The sequence below is a fragment of the Pongo pygmaeus genome, chromosome X, assembly GCF_028885625.2.
Source record: "Pongo pygmaeus isolate AG05252 chromosome X, NHGRI_mPonPyg2-v2.0_pri, whole genome shotgun sequence".
Taxonomy (NCBI): Eukaryota; Metazoa; Chordata; class Mammalia; order Primates; family Hominidae; genus Pongo; species Pongo pygmaeus.
The window spans coordinates 30,405,391-30,422,459 of NC_072396.2; the positions used below are offsets into that span (position 1 = coordinate 30,405,391).

The 17,069-nt window shown below is 36.7% G+C and overlaps 1 protein-coding gene across 1 annotated transcript in view; it reads left to right on the plus strand.

Moving 5' to 3' along the window:
* The window catches only part of IL1RAPL1 (interleukin 1 receptor accessory protein like 1), a 1,314,427-nt gene that overhangs the window by 1,151,785 nt on the left and 145,573 nt on the right, over positions 1 to 17,069 (plus strand). The window lies entirely within an intron of this gene.

A 17,069-nucleotide genomic window follows, 5' to 3' on the forward strand; every position in this document is an offset into this window, starting at 1 on the left:
TGAAACTTCTGTGTAGATTTTGATAATGATACTTGAAATTCTTGGGTGGCATTTTTAGAGTACAGATTCTGGATTAGGAAACATAGAGTAGGAATCAAAGTTAATATACAGATACATAACTTACAGTGAAGTATTTTAAAGTAAATTAGCACATCTGTAGCACAATAGCTTTTCGGATAGGTTTGAACTATAATGTTACATCCACATTACGGAGATATTAATTGAAATAAGTAATACTTCATAGATATCCTATACATGTTATATATCTATATCTAAATCATCTATATCTATGTATTACATATTTATCACATATTTACCTATCTCTATATACATATCATTGTAGGAGTAGAAATCACAGAAAATGAGATCATTTGAACCAATGGCCTGGTTTGTGTCGTTTAAATAATCTTAAATTTCAACCATATCAACTCTTAGATACTCAAATAATGCAAATTCTGCAGGTATCTGGAGTAATCTCTTCCAACATTTTTTTGTTTTTGAGACAGGGTCTCACTCTGTCACCCAGGCTGGAGTGTAGTGGCACAATCTCGGCTCACTGTAGACTCAACCTCCTGGGCTCAAGTGATCCTCCCACCTCAGGCTCCTGAGTAACTGAGACTACAGGCACGTGCCTCCACACCCAGCTAATTTTTGTATTTTTAGTAAAGGCGGGGTTGTGCTGTGTTGCCCAGGCTGGTCTCGAACTCCTGGACTCAAGCGATCCACCTGCCTCAGCCTCCCAGAGTGCTGGGATTTTAGGCATGAGCCGCTGGGGCTGGCCTCTTTCAACTTTTAACTCTGTTGACTGCATATAACTTTTTCATATTTAAGAAATGTGTTGGTTGTTGAAGAAGACCAAGTCTGAACTCAAACTGGGTTCTTAGAAAGCTTTGAAAGGAAAACAGGGACAAATTAAGTGTCTGCCTCTGCCCAAAGGGGAAGTCCCTAAAAGAGAAAAGTTTAAAGACATCAAGAATAGTTCTGATGCTTGCCTAAAAGTTAAGTCTAGAAGTAGAGTAATAAGTAAAGTTTCTTGGAACCTTTTCAGTCCAGCTAGAGAGATACATTATGACCACTGATAATGGTGTGCTTTCTACCTCTCAGTTTACCCTTTGTAAATAACTCAAATGGTTTGCTTTGAATTGGTATATTTATTTATTTTCCCTCTGGGAAACCACCTCTACTCATATTCCCGAATAAACTGTTTTCCTATAATCAGCTATGAATGAAGGCTTTAGATATCAACAGAACTTTCCATAATATCTCTTTTAAGGTGAAAGGTTCAGAATAAATCTACCTAAGATTAAATGCTCCTTAGGTGGAACCACTGAGCCTCATGCTACCTACATGCCTATGACAAACAAATTTGTATTTCATATGCACACTCTGCTGAACAATGACTTATATATCCACATACCTACTAGAAATCTACTCCTGAAAATCCAGCAGACAATTCAGCCACAACATTCAAAGCAAAAATAATGGTTTCTTGCCCAGCCCATTCTTCCCCATCTCAATTAATGTTTGCAACACACCCACTGTTACTCAAGCCAAATACCTAAACGTCATTCTCTATTTCTCTCCAGCCCTTATACCCAACAGCCAATCTATCATCATTTCTTGTGAGTTCTACCTCTGCAGCTATTCTTCCAGTGCAAGCCTCCATCACCTCTCACCTAGAATGTTGTATTTGTTACATTTTAGGCCTCCTTTCTTCTACTCTAGCTCTGTTTCTCTGGTCAACACAGCAAATGAATGATAATTAAAAGAAAATGAAAGGATCGTATCACTTCCTTATTTAAAACTCTCTTATAGCTTCTGTTTAAACATGGAAGGATCAAAATCCCTACTAATGCCCTACAAATCCTGCATCTCCAATCTCAGTTTCTCGCATCCCATCAATTTTCTGTTCACTCTGGCCACATAGTCTTTCCTCTTCTTTCAAGTGGAAAATTGACATAGCCCAGGCTTAGGAGCTTTGTACTCACTGTTGCCTCTGCCTGGAAAGCTCTGGCCTCTGAGAGTCACCTGTGTGGTTCCTTGATACCCAGGTCTCAGCTCAACTTTTACACTACTGTGAGACCATCCTTACCACCTTTTCTTAGGTAGCTCAGCAGTGCCCCCAGGCAGGCACTCTCTGCATCCTTACCAACCTTCAATTTTCCAGAGGATTTTTTACTAAGTAAAAGTTTCTTGTTTATTTAGTTGTTTGGTTACTGTCCTTCTACTCTAATTATAATGTAAATTCCCTAAAGTCAAAGATGTTGCTTCTCTTCCGTTGTACTCTACTTGCCTTGGCACATGGCAGGAGCCCAATGTGTTTCATAAGGAAATTAAGACTCCTACCTGGTAAGGTTATTCCCTCTAGAAAAGGAGAATCAAAGTGACCTTTTTTTTTTTTTTTTTTTTTTTTTTTTTTCTTTTATTATTATTATTATTATTATTATACTTTAGGTTTTATGGTACATGTGCACAATGTGCAGGTAAGTTACATATGTATACATGTGCCATGCTGGTGCGCTGCACCCACCAACTCGTCATCTAGCATTAGGTATATCTCCCAATGCTATCCCTCCCCCCTCCCCCCACCCCACAACAGTCCCCAGAGTGTGATGTTCCCCTTCCTGTGTCCATGTGTTCTCATTGTTCAATTCCCACCTATGAGTGAGAATATGCGGTGTTTGGTTTTTTGTTCTTGCGATAGTTTACTGAGAATGATGATTTCCAATTTCATCCATGTCCCTACAAAGGACGTGAACTCATCATTTTTTATGGCTGCATAGTATTCCATGGTGTATATGTTCCACATTTTCTTAATCCAGTCTATGATTGTTGGACATTTGGGTTGGTTCCAAGTCTTTGCTATTGTGAATAATGCCGCAATAAACATACGTGTGCATGTGTCTTTATAGCAGCATGATTTATAGTCCTTTGGGTATATACCCAGTAATGGGATGGCTGGGTCGAATGGAATTTCTAGTTCTAGATCCCTGAGGAATCGCCACACTGACTTCCACAATGGTTGAACTAGTTTACAGTCCCACCAAAACAGAGATATAGATCAATGGAACAGAACAGAGCCGTCAGAAATAATGCCACATATCTACAAGTATCTGATCTTTGACAAACCTGACAAAAACAAGAAATGGGGAAAGGATTCCCTATTTAATAAATGGTGCTGGGAAAACTGGCTAGCCATATGGAGAAAGCTGAAACTGGATCCCTTCCTTACACCTTATACAAAAATCAATTCAAGATGGATTAAAGACTTAAATGTTAGACCTAAAACCATAAAAACCCTAGAAGAAAACCTAGGCATTACCATTCAGGACATAGGCATGGGCAAGGACTTCATGTCTAAAACACCAAAAGCAATGGCAACAAAAGCCAAAATTGACAAATGGGATCTAATTAAACTCAAGAGCTTCTGCACAGCAAAAGAAACTACCATCAGAGTGAACAGGCAACCTACAAAATGGGAGAAAATTTTCGCAACCTACTCATCTGACAAAGGGCTAATATCCAGAATCTACAATGAACTCCAACAAATTTACAAGAAAAAAACAAACAACCCCATCAAAAAGTGGGCAAAGGACATGAACAGACACTTCTCAAAAGAAGACATTGATGCAGCCAAAAAACACATGAAAAAATGCTCACCATCACTGGCTATCAGAGAAATGCAAATCAAAACCACAATGAGATACCATCTCACACCAGGTAGAATGGCAATCATTAAAAAGTCAGGAAACAACAGGTGCTGGAGAGGATGTGGAGAAAGTGACCTTTTTCCAAAGTGGTTGAGGTCCTTGGTATCTTGCTGACTTGGCAGAACTGTTCTGAGAGCCTCAGAAATTGAACCACGTTATTTAAATTCAACTGTGAATGTAAAGAGTCACCAAGGGGCCACTAGGATGAATCCCAGCATCTCTCATTTCCTCAGGCCCCCTCATCCTTCTGTTTGTTAAATCAATGCTGGAGGAAGATGGGTGGCATCACATTCAATGACAAGGATGCCCTGTGATAATTTGCATCATCTCCAAAGAGGATTAAAAGGGGCTGGGTGCAGTGGCTCACACCTGTAATCCCAGCACTTTGGGAGGCCAAGGGCAGATCACTTGAGGTCAGGAGTTCGAGACTAGCCTGGCCAACATGGTGAAACCCTGTCTCTACCAAAAACCCAAAAATTAGCCAGTCTCGGTGGCACACACCTGTAATTCCAGCTTCTTGGGAGGCTGAGGCAGGAGAATCACTTGAACCTGGGAGGCGGAGGTTGTGGAGAGCTGAAATTGTGCCACTGCACTCCAGCCTGGGCAACAGAGCAAGACTCCATCTCAAAAACAAAACAAAACAAAACAAAAACCAAAGAGGACTGAAAGGGATTTATTAAATCCCAGAGCCCTAAGCCAGTGGTTCTCAAAGTGTGGTCCCTGGGCCAGGAGCATCAACACAACTAAAGAACTTTGTTAGAGATACAAATTATCGGGGCTCAGCCCTGACTTGGAGAATCAGAAACTTTAAACCTGTTTGAACAAGCTCTTGCTAAAATATGAGAACTACTATGCTAAGACAACAGTGCCAATCTTGATTGCACTTTATGATTACCTGCCAAGCTTTTAAAATTTATCAGGCCTGAGCCCCTCTGCTACAAGTTCTTAGTTAGTCTGCCGTGAGTGAGATCTCTGTATTATTTAATTTCTACTAAGTGATGCTGATGGATCTCCAAAGTTTAGAATCATTGCCCCAGTGTGGGAGCAGGGTAACTTCAGGTATATCCAGGTACTTTGTAGATTTTCATCCTGAAAAGAAATATAATTCGGAATTCAAACATTGCTTGCCTCTCGGTTTTGTAGTAGGGGAGAAGCGAAATGACTTGGCCTAAAACACAGCATATGGTTATAAATGCTAGTGTTGTATAGCCTCATCCAAAGCATCAAATCATAGAGAAGTACATTAAAGCAGTGTAATGTTCAAAACCAAGTTCCATAGTAAGCATCTGCTATAATAGAATGACTTATTCCAGAAGGGAAGTTTCATTTCAGGAGAGCTTATCATGATATCAAATATGTTTTGAGTTAATGAAAATGCAGGAAGCACCAAGTTAATAGGGCAGTTTTAAACCATAAAGCCTAATTTAACTGCACTAAGAATGACAATATAATGCTCTGCACAAAAGAAAGTTTCACAACCTGACTGATCAAATGGAGAATTACTAGGATGCTGGATCGCATCTTCCTTGAAGAAGCTAAGTTGACTAGGAGAGGCAGACTTCCTTAGAATGCAGTTATTTACTTCTTAATTAAACAGAGAATGATTAAAAAAAGATTTTGCTTTATAAGGCCACAGAACAGCTTGTTTGATAAAATTGTTATAAGCCTCCAGACTTTCATTTCTACTTTAATATTGATTCCTTATATTCATTTTCAGAAATATTTAAGTAGAAGTTATTCAGGTTCTTGTTTATATATTTGCTTTTTTAGTTGTTGTTAGATGTAAGATAAAGTTGAAATGTCAGGAAGGAGAATGTTTATTTTCACAATAAAAAGCTTACTTTGTGTAATATTGAAACTATCCATTCTGATATAAGATAACGTTTTATTTTGGCTGCTTAATTTCAAATTGAATAATTTAATAGAACAATTAAAAGTCAATACAAGTGAAACAGAGCTACTTGTTTTTCTCAGTTTATGGATGTTTTATAAAGTGTAAAAACAGCTGTTTCATTATACTTTTCTTGAATTGAATAGCCATAAGGGCTTTCTTGAAATCATGTTTGATCAATAGCTCTTTCTTTTATAACTTCTTCTATATAATTTACTTCTAAGTAACATTTCCTTTACATATAAAAATTGATTATTACTGTCTTGTGTTAAGAACTTTTCCTAGGTCTCCTTAATTCATCAGAATGCCAATATTACGATTAGCAAAACCAATTAGGCCATTTATCACAGAGAATATTGGAAACATGCTATATGCAAAGCATTGTTTTACAAGTAGTACAACATTCTAATTTTGAAATTAGACTAAGAGCATAATACATTTAGAAAATGTGGATAGTTAAGTTTAAATTTAAAATAATAAAAATTCAATAATATTACAATTTTACTTCCTCAGTCACACTAGGCACATTTCCCAGACTCAATAGCTGCATGTGGCTAGTGGCTACCATACTGGTCAGTGAAGATACAGAACATGTCTATCATCACAGAAAGTTTCGTTGGGCAGGCAGTGCTGTATAGGCTAGTTAGTGAGGAAATACATTTTTAAAAAGCATTGTTCCCTGGGGCATTACAGGATAAATTTAAGAATTCTGTTTCATAGGGAAAAATTATGCCACACATGGAGTATTTCTTAAAATAATTGACCCTCTAGAAGAGGAGGCCTAAGTGTACAACCTGTTCATTTCCTATCAGAGTTGGTTGCCTGGAAATGTTGTACATCTCAGTTTCATAACAAGGTCATAAATGTTTTGAAGGCCATATCCTCTGTTCTATCTACTATCCCCACAGCACAAAGAAATAATTATGTGCATAGGCTGGACACTCAATGAATCTTTACTAAAAGCACCAAAGTAATATGAGGCAAGGAGATACTACGTAGATTTCAACCTTTGAACTTGAACAGTAGTTTGTAACTCCTGGCCCAATCTAGCACTAGATTGTAGGGTCCTGATGAACAACTGTAGGCCAGGATCTCCCTCTGTTTCAGGTGCCTTGTGGTAAAATCACATGACCACTGAACTCTCAACCACTCCCTGAACTAGATGCTACCAACACCAACACAGAGCCCCTTTCCCCATAATTCCTTCCTTATCCCTGGTCTAGGACCAACCAACCTGAGCATAGACTGACAAGCTTCTCATGATTCAATTATCTAACTTAAGTTACCATATGACTTCCTTCAACAAAAGTTACCCATTTTAAAATCTCTGTTTCTTTCTGTATTATAGGAGACTCATATCCCAAATACACACACACACACGCAGACACACACACAAACACACACGTATATATATACAGAAAAGCAATGATAAAATCCCTCCTGCCAAATTAGCAATCTAGTTTTGTTTCAAAATATTTATGCATAAATTTCATAAGGTATTCTGACCTTTAATTTGAAATTTAATTCAATAAAGATTACATTATTCAGAAAAAACTCATCTTTGGCCAGGCGCAGTGGCTCACGCCTGTAATCCCAGCACTTTGGGAGGCCGAGGTGGGTGGATCACCTGACGTCAGGAGTTCGAGACCAGCCTGACCAACATGGAGAAACCCCGTCTCTACTGAAAATACAAAAAAAAAAAAAAAAAAATTAGCCAGGCATGGTGGTGCATGCCTGTAATCCCAGCTACTCGGGAGGCTGAGGCAGGAGAATTGCTTGAACCTGGGAGGCGGAGGTTGTGGTGAGCCAAGATGGCACCATTGCACTCCAGCCTGGACAACGAGAGCGAAACTCCGTCTCAAAAAAAAAAAAAACCACCACCAAAAAAACTCATCTTTGAATATTAGTTTATAATTTAAAGACACAAAAACAGCTTTGTTTCTAGATTCGAGCAAGGCATGTATTTCCAAAATATCTCTTCATGATTGCCCCAAATACTGGATCTCCTTTCCTGTTGGACTGTATGTATCTAAAATGTACAGAGATTATTGAAAAATAAGTTAGGATAGGGTCTTTTGACACAATTTTGCTCTGAAAATCTTCCCTTAATACATCGCATGGGTTTTTGAGGCAGATGTTTGGAGGGCATGATTTTTAGGGGAGAACCAGCACAAGTTGCAAGCGATGCCCAGACACCTGTTAAGCCCTTCTGTGCCATCTGCTTAAAGGGAAGTATACATAACCTTAAAATCATTGCTGCTTTTGGAGGTCATTTTATCAGGATTGAGACTACACCCCCTACAACCCACAAGACTTACAAAGAGGTTTATCTCAGAAGGGCATTGTCTCTAAGCGTGATCTTCATTTTTATGAGCTGAGCTTGAAGTCCCTGACATTTAGAAATGATAGTGTGTTGATGTGAGGTTCTTTCGAATAATCCTTCTAAGTTTTATCAGCTTTGCAAAATGTTCCTAAGTGCTAGCATTTAGTTTGTGAAATGTTTTAACTATTGAGAAGGTGATGTTGGTCAGTCCTTAACTAAGATCGATCAAAGTTAGTTCAGTAGGTGACTGTTTTACAAGTGGCATGGTGGTGGTGTTCCTCAAAGGTTTTGGAGAGATATAAAAGGGCTCTCTAGTTGTGGTTTTTAAGTTATATACTCAATTTTATATCCTGTTAAAGTTTTTATACCATAACATATTTTAAAATTGCTGTTTGGAATTACAGGAAATGTTTAATTCACAAATCATTTATAGTTACAGGAAATATAATTCTATTATTGATATATTGAATTGAATGGTTTTTAATACATCGTAATTTTAAACCCTTAAATATTCACGAGTAATATTTGGGAACTTTAAGAATAGCATCCAAAAGGTCTGCGTGTTCATGTGTACATCTGTTTGATTTGGTGGGGGCCATTGGCCAAAGTTTGATCCCACGCATTTGAACAGCTTGCTCAGTATGTGCATCATTGGGGGAAAAAATCGGCATGGAGTGTTCAGTAGCTAGCCTCTAGTAGAATTATCAGAGGAAAACTGTGATAGTGAAACTGAGAATTTGAAAAGCCAGATTGATGTTGTCCAAGCTTGATTTTTAGATGAGAAAGTAAAAGAAAGAGTATTTTGATTTAACATTTGAAATTATAATATTAGTAGCAATAAAATATACCAGTGCTTCTCAAATTATCTGAGGTGGCTGACCAGGTTTTTAAAAATTTTGTTTTGCTTTAATTTTCAATCTCTCAAGGACCAATACTTTGGTAAAATACCATAAATATCAATAACTAGAAACAACGATGTTACCAAAAAAAGACATACAAAAATACAAGCCAGGGCTTTTAATATTTTTTTCATTTAACAGATATTATCAAATTGCTGTGAAATTTACTAAATGTTCACTCTCAGTTTCTATACTTTTATTGTAGAACAACAAAAGGAATTTGTTAACTGGCTGTGCTCTGTAGGCTTTTTAAGTAGAATTGCTCTATGTCACTGTGCATTAAATTTTGTGTTTGCGTGTATCCTAAGCAAGCTATGAGGTCTCTGAGGAAAAAATTATATGTATATATATACACACACACACATTTATGTGCATGAATTTTGTGTTTTTGATTATAACTTTTAAAAAGTTATACAAGTGTATTCTGCATCACTTGACTGACCAAAATGTACACTTGCAAAACATAAGTGCTCAAGTTTGTGTTTACGTTTACAACGAAGTCAACAACAAGTAGCATTACTTTAAATGTCAGGGTCTGATAAATAAAGACCAGAGGAAGCTAAAGAATATGATACTTTGAACAATCCTCTCTATTAAATGGGAAAATTGGGCTTTAGATCTGAGTGTTTTAATTTCTACTTTAATATGCTTGATTATAGTTTTAAGATGAATGCATACCAGAAATGAATTGATTTATATAAATCTTTCATTTTGAAGCAGATTTTATCATTTTACAATGTGTGAGAAAAGAATAAAATCAGACCTTTGATTGACACTGTTCTTTCAATCACAGTTTATGTAACATTTTCCCCTGTGTCTACCACTTTTATTTGCATAATTAAAAATTTTAATGCTAAATCAGAAACCAAAAATGGAATGTGCATAAAATCCCCCTGGACTATGAGTTTGGAGAGTTGACATTTTTTCTGGCTTGACCTGCTATAGGCTCACTGTTACTTAGGGCCCGGAGAGGTAGGTCAGGGAAAACATTAAATGTATTCAGGGTATGATCCATATTCTATTTTAAAATTTTATTCTGTTTATTTTGAGGGGAGAGATATTGATATAGTTTGGCTGTGTCCCCACCCAAATCCCACCTTGAATTGTAATAATCCTCACGTGTCAAGGGTGGGGCCAGGTGGAGATAACTGAATCATGGGGGCAGTTTCCTCCATTCTGTTTTTGTGGTAGTGAATAAGTCTCTGGAAATCTGATGATTTTTTAAATGGGAGTTCCCCTGCACAAGTTCTCTTGCTTGCTGCCCTGTAAGACATACCCTTGCTCTTTTTCTGCCTTCCACCATGATTGTGAGGCCTCCTCAGCCATGTGGAAGTGGGAGTCCATTAAACCTCTTTCCTTTATAAATTACCCAGTCTTGGGTATGTCTTTATTAGCAGCATGAGAACAGACTAATACAGATACAAACATGTAAAGTGCAGAATAAGATCCTATATGTCAATGGACCAACTTATGTGTTTTGTAATTAAATATACTAGTTTAGGGAAAAGGAAGCTCAAGCTCAACATGAACTGGATTCATCAGTGGTGGTCTCACCGAGGAACATGACCAAACTTCAGTATAAATTGTTTACGTCTCTTCTTAAAAAATAATTAAACACATGTTATTATTGTTTGAAAAGTTATTTAATACTGAGCATCTACACATTAATCGTGATGGAAAAAATAATATTAAACTTTTGTATGTCCTGCTAGCTTAGGAAGAATGATGCTGACAATTAATTATTTCCCTTAACCATTGTGGTAAGCCAAGTATTAGTTCATAGCAAATATTTTATTTGTAGATTTCAGTTTTTTTCACTATTTGTACTCTTCATACAATATCATTCTTCAAATGATAAAATAGTACTTAGTGAAGGATTTGGGAACATGTTAAAGTTATTTAGCATTCATTGCAGCATTGCACTGGGACACATGTACTTCTATTTGTGTAATATATCACTCATCATTTCACTCAGATAAAGGAAATATTAACCATTTTATCAGGTGGAGAATTCCTGGGGTCACATTGTAGCAGATAAGTTGGGATTGGTATACCTTCTCCAAGCTTCCTATTAGTTACACACACACACACACACGCATGAGCGCACACACGCACACACACACTCCAGTTTGGAATCTGTCTAGCCAAAACCACAGTGCAAGATGTTAAAAGCACTCCACTTACTTTGGGCGTATGCCAGGCCTGAATGAGTCTCTTACCACTGGAAAAACGATCTATATTTAAATTTTTCTAGATACTATCTATTAAAATTATTCTATATTACCAAAGAATGGAAATATTTTCCGGAAAGTTCAGAGTAGCAACATATTCCTTAAGCATGTTTCCACTTCAAAAGATAAAAAGTTTAGAAGACATCTCCATGTCCTCAAAAAGAAGTAAGAAAACATTATAATTATTGATTAAAAGCTGGGAGCCCTAGAAAGAAACGTTGGAGATGAATGACAAGGATACAAAAGTATTTGTCAAAATTAGAAAAGAAGACAAGGAAACTCAAGTACAACTAGCGATATAAAAGCTGCATTTAAATCTATTATAGTCTGATATAACAGAGAAAGTTGAAGAAAATTGTATATAAGTAAGGAAGAAATGTTTATAGATGAAAAATTATATATATAAAATCTATAGATTATATATAATATATACAGAAAGAGAGAGAGAGAGGGAGGGAGGCAGGGAGGGAGGGAGGGAGAGAAATAGAGAATGAGAGTGTGATGAAGGGCAGAGAATAAGAATCAGAAATATAGCTAATTCAGTTGAAGGAACCAGAAAATGGCAGGGGGCAATATATTTGAATAAAATAATTACAAATATGTAATAAGGATGAAAACATAAGTCTTTCTTTCTCTGTTGCTCTTGCTCTATGTACATGTGAGCACACGGGCACACGTGGGTGCACGCACACACACACGCGCACACACGCACACACACGCGCACACACGCACACACACACACACATACACACACTTAACTAAGAAAGTTGAAGGCTTTGTAGTTAAGTAGGGAATTTGTAGTATGTAGGGAATTTCAACCTTGATTCAGAATGACAGGCAAAGATTTCAAATGGAGGTATGTGTGTATTCTTCAATGGGAGGATAAATTGAAAACATAATAAGGCGTAAAATGTATCTAAAAAATTTTAACGATACTAAATTCCAATTAAATCCAATTATGATTTTCTTCTTAAACTTGACGAAGTTATTCTAAAGTTCATCTGAAAAATATAGCAAAGAATATGATTATAATTTTAAAGTAATATAGGAGGACTTGCCATACCAAATAATATTATCATAGATCAATCATAGTCATTAAAACAATATAGTACTAACTTCAGGTGAGCAGACAAGCCAAGGGACATAACAGATGGCCCTGAAATTGACTATCATATAAAAAGACTGGTATTTAACTTTTTAAAGTATCATTAACCAATAGGGAAATAGCCATCTAAAGAATATATATTAGCCGTTTACATATATAACCAATTAAATACGTAGGTTTGACTATGTGTCCCCACTCAAATTTCATGTGGAGTCGTAATCTCCAGTGTTGGAGGTGGGGACTGGTGGGAGGTGATTGGATCGTGGGGGTGGAGTTCTCACAAGATCTGGTTGTTTACAAGTGTGTGGCACCTCCTCCTGCACTTACTCTTCCTCCTGCTCTGACCATGTAATATGTGCCTCCTTCCCCTTTGCCTTCTGCCATGATAGAAAGTTTCCTGAGGCCTCCCCAGAAGCAGTCATGCATACTGTATAGCCTGCAGAACCGTGAGCCAGTTAAACCTCTTTGCTTTATAAATTACCCAGTCTCAGGTATTTATAGCAGTGCAAGAATGGCCTAATATAATATGTAACTATTTAAATATATATAAAATCATTCAAATATGTATAGAACCATTTAAATACATATATTAAATTATATATATATAATTTTTCAATTTCACGTAATCTAGAGAGTTTATATTAAAATCGAAACATGACAAATGAGAAAGCTATTGGTTAATAAATCTCTAGATAAAGCAGAACTTTTCAATAATTTTTATTTAAAAATGAAAGGGAAACACTGGGCGTGGTGGCTCACGCCTGTAATCTCAGCACTTTGGGAGGCTGAGACGGGCAAATCACCTGAGATCGGGAGTTCGAAACCAGCCTGGTCAACATGGTAAAACCCCATCTCTCCTAAAAAAGTAAAAATTAGCCGGGCATGGTGGCATGCACCTATAATCCCAGCTACTTGGAAAGCCGAGGCAGGAGAGCCTCTTGAACCCGGGAGGTGGAGGTTGCAGTGAGCCAAGATTGCGCCACTGCACTCCAGCCTAGGAGACAGAGCAAGACTCCGTCTCTCAAGACAAAAAAAAAAAAAAATTGAAAGAGAGGATCCTTACAAAAAGAAAGATGATTTTGATGCATTAAATAGAAAAACATTTTTAACAACAGCAAAATAAATAAGATAAAAAGATTATTGGCTAATTAGGTAAAATACCTTCAACAGGTGTGATGAAATTTAATTTCTGATACACGAATTCTTCAAGTCAGTTTTTATAAAGTAGAAAAGTGCATGATTATGCAATTAAATAAATAAGAAGAACACATAAAATAGCAAAGAAACATGAAAACATACTCAACATCATGAGTAATTGGTAATCAAAGAAATGCTAAAGTAATAAGATACAATCTTTCACCTGATAATTTTGTCAAAAATATTAGGTAAAATAGTCACCCTCATACACTGCTAGTCAGAATACACTGTTTTTGCAGGACAGTTTGGTAATAACTACAGGGAATCTTAGGTTTAATAATTCATAATCTTGATCTAACAACTCAAATTCTGGGAGTACATCCTTAAGGAAATAATTAGACTCTTACAAAGATTTATATAACAAGAGGTTTATCACTTTGATATTTATAGTAGCAAAAAAATTAATTTACCAAAATCATAAACAGTAGAGTAGTTATCTATGACCTTTCAATGAAAAACTGGCAACCCTTAAAAATATGCTTAATGGTAATTTTTTTTTAAGTAAGTGAACTAATCCTGTTTTTTGGATTTGGATTGTCTTTTAAATAAGGTCTTACATATAATCTTAATCTAACACATCTAAGCACATTTTATTAAAGTAAATGTTCCTAATAATACCAATGTTTTAGAATTTATAGAGTTGCAATAAGGTTCAGTATGTTTGTTATTAATTTCCATCACCGCTCCATGTGTGCTTGGAAAGGTTTTGTATTCTGAAATTGTTGGGTACATAAGATCAAGTTTCTTCATTGTGTTTCTCAAATCTTATGTATGGTACTTATTTTTTTTAATTTTAATTTTTTGCCTGTTTTATCTATCAGTTTGTAAGAAGAGTGTTGAAAACCTATAACTAAGGTGGTTTATTTGTATGTTTCTCTTCTTATTCTGTCCAATATTAATTTATACATTTTAACATATATATTATGTTCTTAAGTGAATAATTACGTTTTCTCGGAATATATCTTCAGTACACCTTTCTGGCAAAGTGAAACTCTTACCATCATGTGGTGACTCTTTATCTCCAATACTACTCAATCTTTAAAGTCTATTTTATGTTTTATTAATGTGGTTAAACCAGCTTCGTTTGTATTTTCTATATATAAATATTTTTATATGTCAGCCTATATAGTCTTAATTGAGGTGTGCCTCTTATAAATCCATTTAACTGGATTTGATATTCGCTTTGTTCCTGTATGACAGTCTTTGCTTTTCAACTGGAACTTTTAGTTAATTTTTAATTGTAATGACTAGTGTCTGCAATCATGTCTACCATATTCTGCTCCTGCTTTCTTTTTTTCTTTTTTTTGGGGGGGTGGGGGGGTGGGGGGATGGAGTTTCTCTCTTGTCGCCCAGGCTGGAGTGCAATGTTGCAATCTCAGCTCACTGCAACCTCTGCCTCCCGGGTTCAAGTGATTCTCCAGCCTTGCCTCCTGAGTAACTGGGATTACAGGCGCCCGCCACCATGCCCAGCTAATTTTGTGTTTTTAGTAGAGAGAGGTCTCGTCATGTTGGCCAGGCTGGTCTTGAACTCCTGACCTCAGGTGATCCACTGGCCTCGGCCTCCCAAAGTGCTGCGATTACAGGTGTGACCCACTGCGCCCGGCTCTGTTACTTCTATTCACTTGACAATTTTATGTGTCTTTTCCTCTGATATCTTGCCTTCTTTCATAGTAATTGAGTTTGAACTTTTTTTTTTTTTTTTTTTTGAGACAGAGTCTCGCTTTGTCGCCCAGGTTGGAGTGCAGTGGCACAATCTCGGCTCACTGCAACCTCCGCCTCCCTGATTCACGCCATTCTCCTGGCTCAGCCTCCCGAGTAGCTGGGATTACAGGCGCCCACCACCACGCCTGGCTAATTTTTTGCATTTTTTTTTTAGTAGAGACGGGGTTTCACCATGTTAGCCAGGATGGTCTCGATCTCCGGACCTCGTGATCCGCCCTCAGCCTCCCAAAGTGCTGGGATTACAGGCGTGAGCCACCGCACCCGGCCGAGTTTGAACGTTTTTATACTTGATCTCTATTCTTTTCATGATCCTGCAGAAAAATTGCACGTATGCTTAACTTACGAAAATCTACTTTTAGCTATATCTTTACTCTCCTTCAGAACAATGTAAGTACTTAGAAGACTTTATTCCTGTTTCTCTGTATTTTAGTCATCTTTTTTTTCTAATTCACAAATGGGACGTTATCATCATTTCTTTATGCAGTCCATATTTGTTTGGAAACTCGCTAGAATGTAAGCCCCATGAAGGCAAGAAGTTTTTGTTGTGGTTGTTCAGTGTTATACTCCAAACACATAAAACAGACCCTACACATAGTTATTATGCCTAAATAATTATTGAATAGGTTGATTAAATATACCCAACTTGTTAACAATTTTTTTTTTTTTTTTGCTCATCATACCTTCCTGCATCCCTCTGTGTTAGTTTTCCTTCCGCCTAAAAAGTAATTGTTTATAATTTCCTTCAGTAAGGGTGTGTTGGTACCAAATACTCTCTGTTTATTTGTTGCCTGAAATGTTCATATTTTGCTTTCATTCTTGAATAATACTTTGATGGTTATTTAGTTCTAAATTTTTTTAAGCAGAGTGTAGTATTATTCCACAGATCTTTACATTCATTGCTGCCTGTAAGAATTTGGTTGTTACTTTTATTGTTATGCTCTTGAAGGTACTCTGTCTTTTCTCTCTTATTTTAAAAGTTTTCTCTTTGTGTTTAATTACATGTGATTTCACTATACATACATAGCAGCACATTTCATTATTTATTTATTTATTTTTATTTTATTTCATTTTGAGATGGTGTCTCGCTCTGTCACCCAGGCTGGAGTGCAGTGGGGCGATCTCAGCTCACTGCAACCTCCGCCTCCCAGGTTCAAGCAATTCTCTGCCTCAGCCTCCTGAGTAGCTGGGACTACAGGTGTCCACCACCACACCTGGTTAATTTTTGTATTTTTAGTAGAGACGGGGTTTCACCATGTTGGCCAGGCTGGTCTCCAACTCCTGACCTCGTGATCCATCAACTCGGCCTCCCAAAGTGCTGGGATTACAGGGGTGAGCCACCGTACCCAGCCCACGTTTCCTTTTATTTATCCTTTTTTAGATTCATTAGTGTTCATGAATCTGGGAATGTCTTTCACTAGTTCTGGAAAATTCTCACCTATTATTATTTCTAATATTATGTCAGCCTCATTCTCTTTCTCCTCTTCTCATGGAATTCCACTTAGAAATAAGATATATTTTCTTATTCTGTCCTCCGTATCTCCAACCCTAGTCTATATTTTCCTTCTCTTTGATTTGTTCCTGCATTGTGGACAATATCTTTATATCACTAATTGTTTCTTAGGTGTTTCTAAATCAGCTGTTAGGATAGCCATTTGTTCTTATATTCAATAATTATATTTTTCTTTCTGAGACTTATAGATTTTTTTATTTCCAAGTCTGCTTAACAATTTTACATAGTCTTTTGTTTCTTAGTCATATAATAAAGCCCTTCTTTTTCTTTTTAAAAATAAAAGGTACTTTTAAAACACGCCTACTTTATAATTAATTTCAAATGATTTAAATATCCCAAGACTTCGTTAGAATCTGCTGTTTATATTCTCTACTTGTTCCCACTCCTGCTTGTTTGCTTCCTTCCTTCCTTCCTTTCTCTTTTCTCTCTTTCTTTGTAGTATGCTGCACAGTTAGGAAATACAGTCTAACATAAGTGACAA